Below are 7,749 nucleotides of genomic sequence, written 5' to 3'. Positions count from 1 at the left end.
TCCTGCAACCCAAAGAAGAGATGACAAAGGTGTATATAACCAAGGGCAGCTCATCCTCCAGGCAGATGCTATGAACTCCCTTAGCTGGCTGGAGATGGCTTATTCATAGATACTGCTATAAGAGGGCTTAATTGCAGCTGAGAATCTAGGAGCACTACTAAATTAAGGAACAATCAACCACTTCTAGGTGTGTCTCTTTAAACAAAGGAGACTACAGAGTAACTGAAGACTCCAGTGTCGTTTTTTTGCACACCAGTATAACCTTGTCCTTACTCAAGTTCAGTTTCAACCGTGTATTCTTCATCAAAGCAATCTGCTGTCTTGATGACAGTGATGTGGTCATACATGACACAGGATAGGTAGAGCTCTTATCATACCAGTTCATCTTGTGACTGTGTGCAGAAGTGAAAAGGACAAGAAAGAGAATGGATCCTGGTGGGACTTAACAAGTAAGAAGTCTAGAGACAGGTGCAAGTTTTCCATCTCTAATCTCTTGCTACACCCACTCAGGAAGGATTCAAGTTCCTTCTCAGTTGAAAGCAATATCTTGGAAGAGCATTACCACCTATCCCCTAATGCTATAGGTTGACTGGCCGCTTCCCTTCATGCAAAATAATTCAAGCAGAGTGCTATGAAAAACTGGGAAACAAACAGACCATTTAAAAGTCTAGACCCCCCCCCCAAAAAAAGACTAATTGACATGGTTCTAGCAGCTACTAGGTAACAGTCCAATTCTGGTAGAGAAGTTAGGAGACCTATGTTTGGGGAATTATATTTGAGTCAGAGAGACCACATCCTCCAGTGTCATTGATCTAACCAGCAAAAGCAATATTCTTTTGCTTGCTGCAAGTATTCAGTTGCAGTTTAAGTTGGTATGCACATCTTTTCTTAGTAGGAAAAAATAAAGTAGACAAAAGTTCATGAAGATAGAACTGTAAGGCTTGATTAGCTAATTATGTGCCCATTTGGGCAAATAATTACAACTGTTAAACAGCTTCCATGATAAAATTCTTCAGAAAGGCTGGCAAGGGCACAGTGTAAACACTCTTGCACTCATGGAGCAGAACACTGTCCAATCAGTGAAAGGTCAGTTACTGGGGAAACTGAGCCTATATCAATATCAATGTGGTCTGGTATCCCCTCTTAGACAGTGGCCAGGACTCAGATGTACAGAGGAAGAAGAAAAATCTCCACCAGGGCAGATCCAGGTGGATGCAGTGGTGCAGTTGCACTCCGCTTCGATTCCTGCTCCAACCAAAGTTTAAAACCAACTCCCTGGAAGTGGCAGCAACATTTCTAGTCAGGTCCCACTGAGGGAGTCAATCGATTTCATGGCTTATTATAACCTACCCAACTCCACCTAAACTCTTCATTCCACTATTGACCACCGCCTCTCCTTTTTAAGTCTAGATGTTCCACTAGTCAAGCTATCTTTTCTTCTGCAACTCTGCTGAATGGTAGCTGCTCCTGGTAATGAAACTCATATTTCACAGGTCTGCAGACTATTTTTTAACTCTAGCAAAAAGTATTCACACGGGGAGGGGGAAGGGGGATAGCTTTCTGTGATGCTCTGGATGCACAGTCAAGATGCTCAAGAAAGATAGACTTTGTGTTATGAATCTGAAAGAGAGATGTATATTTAATTCTAATGACTACAGGACTAATAAAACAACACCTTTTGATTATTTTTCCCTAGTTTGTTGTGTTTTTATACAAAATATATGATATAGAACACTAATACACATTTAGTAGTGTAGTACAAGAGTGTAGTAGATGGCAACTGGGGCAGCAGTGATCACAAGATGATTGAGTGAGGAAAGGAAGGATAGAGAACAGCAGAGTAAGGACTCTAGACTTCAGAAAAGCAGACTCCAACTCACTCAGGGAACTCATGGGCTTGATCCCCTGGGAAGCCAGACTGAGAGGGAGAGAAGTCCAGGAGAGCTAGCTGTACTTTAAAGAAGCCTTACTGAGAGTGCAGGAACAAACCATCCCGATGTGCAGGAAGACTAGCAAGTATGGCAGAAGGCCAACTTGGCTTAGCAGGGAATTCTTCAGTAACCTAATTCACAAAAAGGAAGCTTATAAGAAGTGGAAACTTGGACAAATATCTAGGGAAGAATAGAAAGGTATTGCTAGGGCATGGAGGGACGAGTGCAGTTGGAGCTACAGTTAGCAAGGGATATGGAGAGTAACAAGAAGGGTTTATACAAAGTATGTCAGCAACAAGAGGGGGATCAGGGAAAGTGTGGGTCCCCTACTGAATGGGGGAGGCAACCTTGTGGCAAAGGATGCAGAAGAGGCTGAAGTCCTCAATGCCTTTTTTGCCTCAGTCATCACAAGCAAGGTCAGCTCCTGGATATTGGGCAGCACAGTTTGGGGAGGAGGTGAGGAGCCCTCAAGTGGTGAAAGAACAGGTTAGGGACTACTTAGAAAAGCTGGAAGTGTACAAGTCCATGGGGCCGGATGGGATGCACCAAGGGTGCTGAGGGAGCTGGCTGATGTGATTGCAGACCCACTGGCCATCATCTTTGAAAACTCATGACAATCAGGAGAGGTCCCAGATTATTGGAAAAGGGCAAATATAGTGCCCATATTTTAGAAAGGGAAAAAAGGAGGACCCAGAGAACTACAGACCAGTCAGCCTCCCTGGAAAAACCATGGAGCAGATCCTCAAGGAATCTATTTCCAAGCACTTGGAGGAGAAGAAGGTGATTAGGAACAGTCAGCATAGATTCACCAAGAGCAAGTCATGCCTGACCAACCTGATTGCCTTCTATGATGAGATGACCCGCTCTGTGGTTGTGGGGAGACCAGTGGATGTGATATACTTTGATTTTGGCAAGGCTTTTGATACGGTCTCTCACAACATTCTCCCAGGCAAGCTAAGGAAGTATGAACTGGATGAATGGACTGTACGATGGATAGAAAACTGGCTGGGGCATCCGGCTCAGAGAGTAATAATCAATGGCTCAATGTCTAGTTGGCAGCCAGTGTCAAGTGGACTGCCCCAGGGGTCAGTCCTGGGTCTGGTTTTGTTCAATGTCTTCATCAACAACCTGGAAGATGGTATAGAGTACACCCTCAGCACTGAAGGGTAAGGCTAGGATTCAGAGTGACCTAGAAAAATTGGAGGATTGAGCCAAAAGGAATCTCATGAGGTTCAACAAGGACAAGTGCAAAGTCCTGCACTTAGGACAGAACAATCCCGTGCAGCAGTACTGGCTGAGGGCTGACTGGCTGGGCAGCAGCTCTGCAGAAAAGGACTTGGGGTTACAGTGGACAATAAGCTGAATATGAGCCAGCAGTTTGCCCTTGTTGCCAAGAAGGCTGATGGCATATTGGGCTGTATTGGTAGGAGTGTTGCCAGCAGGTCAAGGGAAGTGATTATTCCCTCTATTTAGCACTGGTGACATCACATCTGGAGTGCCGTGTTCAGTTTTGGGCATCCCACTACAGAAAGGATGCCGACAAAATGGAGAGGGTCCAGTGGAGAGCAACAAAAATGGTTTGTGGACTGGGGGCATGACTTATGAGGAAAGACTGAGGGAACTGGGCTTATTAAGTCTAGAGATGAGCAGACTGAAAGGGGATTTAACAGCAGCCTTCAACTACCTGCAGGGGGTTCCAAAGAGGATGGAGCTGGTCTGTTCTCAGTGGCGGCAGATGACAGAACAAGGAGCAACGGTCTCAAGTTGCAGCAAGGGAAGTTTAGGTTAGATATTAGGAAGAATTTTTTTACTAGGTGGGTAGTAAAGCACTGAAAAAGGTTACCCAGAGAGATGGTGGACTCTCCATCCTTGGAGGTTTTTAAGACCTGGCTAGACAAAGCTTTGGCTGGGATGATCTAGTTGGGGATGGTCCTGCTTTGAGCAGAGGGTTGGACTAGATGATCTCCTGAGGTCCCTTCCAGCCCTAACTTTCTATGATTTCAAAAAAAGTTATATTTGTTTTTGCTTGAATAATACAGCTCTAGACCTCTAGCATATTAGTAAAGCATCCAATGTATTTTTAATTGAAGAGAAATGAGTTGTTACATGTGATGATGCACAACACCATTTGCACCTCTCTTTTCAAAATCCTAGTTCTCCACAATAAGCAATTGTGAAATACTCTGTCAATAAGGTAAATTTTCCCCGAATCCCATACAAGTTGTGGTTTGTACAAGAAGGGTTGCATCCCTTATATCACGGGCAACTGGTGTCTCCCAAGTCTGGGGGGGCACCAAATCACTGACGGGGGGTTCCCCAGCAGCAGATTGCTGACCAGGGTGAGGGGGTCCACCGGCACTTCTGGTTTCACGGCTGACACTTCCAGGGGGTACACAGCCAATCTCAGGGGGCGTTGCCAATGCTTTATAGACATATCCATCATTGTTCTCATTATCCATAACAATGTGGCCTTACTTAAAAAATGTGCCACATAAAGGATCCCACTGAATATAGTGGATGTCCCCATACGCTTTAAGTCATACATTTGTTTGAAGACATTGTTGAACTGGGGCCTGATTCTGTTGTCAGTGTTACTGAGTACTTGGATTCCGTATCTCATGACAGTGAATTCTACAGGTTAAGTACATCTGACCCAACCAAGGCATTCAGAACCAATCAATTTAGCCATATCAGCCTGAGGAGATATTAATCAGATTCCTAGTGATGCCATGAGCGTGCACACAGATTACTATTTGTGACAAAAAGCTGCAGCAGACGCATGGTCTGGGACTTCTGCTACTGTTGCTTGTTAAGCCTAGCATGCTTTTCCTCTAGACCAGCACTGCATCTCCACTCAAAGAGGCCAACAGTCTCCTTTGATCTTCACACGCTATCACTTCCCATCTGCAGCCAGTATTTCCCAACAGTTAGGATCCTGCTCTGAATGAGCTGCAGCTTCAGTAACTCTACAGCATGCTTTTTCACCTGGCCTCACTTTCACTGACTGCTTTTCATTTCTCCATTCAGCGGTTGCTTGAGCATGTCCTCATTACCCATGTCTATGATGTGGCCAGCCCAACAGAGCATCAAAGAGTCAGTAACCAGCACCCAGCCATTGGCATGGATATATCACAAACATGCCCATAAAGGGCTTCAGTACTACAACTATCAGCCCATTGCAGCCCTTCAGCATTGATTACTCATTGCTTTCAGACTTGTTTAGTCTGTTTGCCAATGGCTATGTTTGTGTTCAAGATGCAGAAAACAAATTCCTAATAAATACTAACTTGATCTGTTAGCATGCTGCCACAGTAGCAAACACGTAAATCACAAGACGTTGCTCTCTACCAAGGTACAGCTTAGGCAGAACACAGTTCTCATGAGATGCCAGTTAATACAGGTTCTCAGTCTTTGCTACACTAGTTGTGATCCTGAAACTGTTTATGACTACTGCAAAACAGTCACCAAACCTGTCCTTTTTGGAATGTGCCACTAATGCATGGTCATCCCACAGAGCAACTTGTAGAGCAATTGGGTGGTGATGTTTGATCTTCCTCACAACTTCACATGATCGAACAGTGTCCCAGAGGTGGCCAGAGGTGTAGATTCTTAACATCCTACCAACTAGAATGATGCCAACTGCCAGGGGTGACTGGTGCCTCCTGAGTCTGGGGATGCACAATTTGTGGGCATGCCTGGGGCCAGGCCAAAAGCCCCATATCCACTCCTATACTTCTGTGCTGCGGCTTAGTGCCCACCCTCCCCCCAACCCCACGCCGGCCTGCATGGCAAAAAATACTGCCCCGTCCTGAGTGGTGCCGAATCAGGGGCCAGTCTCCCCACCATACCAGTGTCCTGTGCCAACTGCCTTCTCCACAAGTGCCCCATAGAACAGAGTGAACAAAACCAGTCCAAGAACACAACTTTATTTCATTCCATTAAAGAAAGGAAAAAGTAAATGGCAATTGGTGAATGGCAATCCTTACCCAGCCACACATTCCTTCCTGGAGCTGGTATAGGATAAAAAAATAACTTTTCAGGTCATGAGACGCTGTCCAGCCAGCTGCAGAGGACAGATCAACTGACCATAACAAAGGTTTTTTAGCTGTCAGTTGAAGTCACATAAATAAATCACAACTTTGTTCATGGTATTTCTCTTAGATTATACAACAAAAAATATGATCTCCATCCCCCAATTTCTCTTAAGCCAAGCTGAGACTCCAAGAATTTGCCTCCTAAATTGTGCAAGAGTAGTCCATAAAGGAGTATCTAAGCAAATACTTTATTGACAGTTGCTAGCAATGAGACCCCCTCCCTCTGGTTACTGCACTACGTTCAATCACTTGTAGATCCTCATTATGGTCACATCTTTGAATTCTTGTAGCACAGCTCCCTCTTCCCAAATTCAGCAAAAGAGCTTATGCAGACCCTCACTCAAGGCTGTTGACCCTATCTTATACAGACTTTTCCTGGAATATCATCAGGACCTAGAAATTTGCTATTTTTCCCCAGCTGCCAGGCATCCCCAAATAGGTTTGTGGGCATCAGCAATACTAGATTGAAAAATATTTGACAAGTCCTCAGAATGGCTGCTGCTGTTACAATGGAACTCAGAGCTAGTAATTAGCACCCAGCCATCACTGCCCTTCACTGGCATGAATATATCACAAGCAGGGCCATGCACACAGACTTAAGCCCCATATAGACCTGCCATATCATGCATATCAGCATGCTGGTCATCTGCTTTGGTGTCCCCCCACTTGTACTGAGTTTGGCAGTCAGATACAAGCTTCACAACAGATCTCCCACTAATGGGCAAGCAAGGCAGGACTTCTCTACAGCGTGTAACTGTATAAAAAGTACTACCCTTTATCAATTTTAAATGTGTTGCTTTCTGATTACACTGCATAGCCTCATGTCATGAGATACGGTGAAAAGGAGGAGCCACCTTGTTCTATTGTATCCCTCTTATTATTTTACATACCGTTATCATGTCTCTTTTTTATGTTTCAGGAGTTTGAGTCTCTATGTTGTTAGGCACAGATAAACCCTTATTTACAAGGCAGTCCTTGCTGGAAAGAACTTTAGATTCTCTTTATATGAAAGTCTTTCCATGCATCTACTAATTTTCAATGCCCATTCTGCATCCCATTTTAATACATTCTACATTTTGTTTCCTATTTTGACTGCTGCTGTACATTTAGCAAAAGTTTTCCTTAAGTTGTCCACAATGACTCCCTGCTTCTTTTTCCTGAATGGATACTGTTAATTTAGACTCCAGCAACGTGTTTGAGAAGTTGGAATTAATCTATTTTCTATTTATACCTTACTCATCACCATGGCAGCCGAATGCTTTACAATTTAAAAAAATGGGGGGGAGCGTGATTTAGAAGCATTTTATATCTTACGTTGCTCTCATTCCCTATTCCTAAACAGACGGTGACTGTTTCTTTCTTGATTTGAAAATGTTAAATACATTTTGGGGCAGATCCTGGCAAGTGTCAATGGTTGTAGACACACTTCCTTCGTTTACACAAAACAAAGATCTGCTTATTTGCATTTTGCCTTGAACACCAGAGGACCTGAAGTCAATCTAATGTGATCCAGGAGTCAGTTCCATAGTTAAAAACCATCTGCTGAGGAAGCTCTGACACCTGTGCTCATGAGTTTCACACTTGTGATTGACAGCACCATTGTTCAGGCTGAAGATAGCTGTCACAGACATTCATGATCACACAGAGGCAGTTTTCTCAGGTAACCTTGGCCAGTCCAGTAGAGAGCTATGAATATCCCTCCTATTTCCTTTCCATTTCTTAGC

Source organism: Alligator sinensis, unplaced genomic scaffold (assembly GCF_000455745.1).
Source record: "Alligator sinensis unplaced genomic scaffold, ASM45574v1 scaffold599_1, whole genome shotgun sequence".
NCBI classification, from domain to species: domain Eukaryota; kingdom Metazoa; phylum Chordata; order Crocodylia; family Alligatoridae; genus Alligator; species Alligator sinensis.
The sequence above is the reverse complement of the archived record's forward strand: the minus strand, read 5'-3'. Positions refer to the sequence as shown.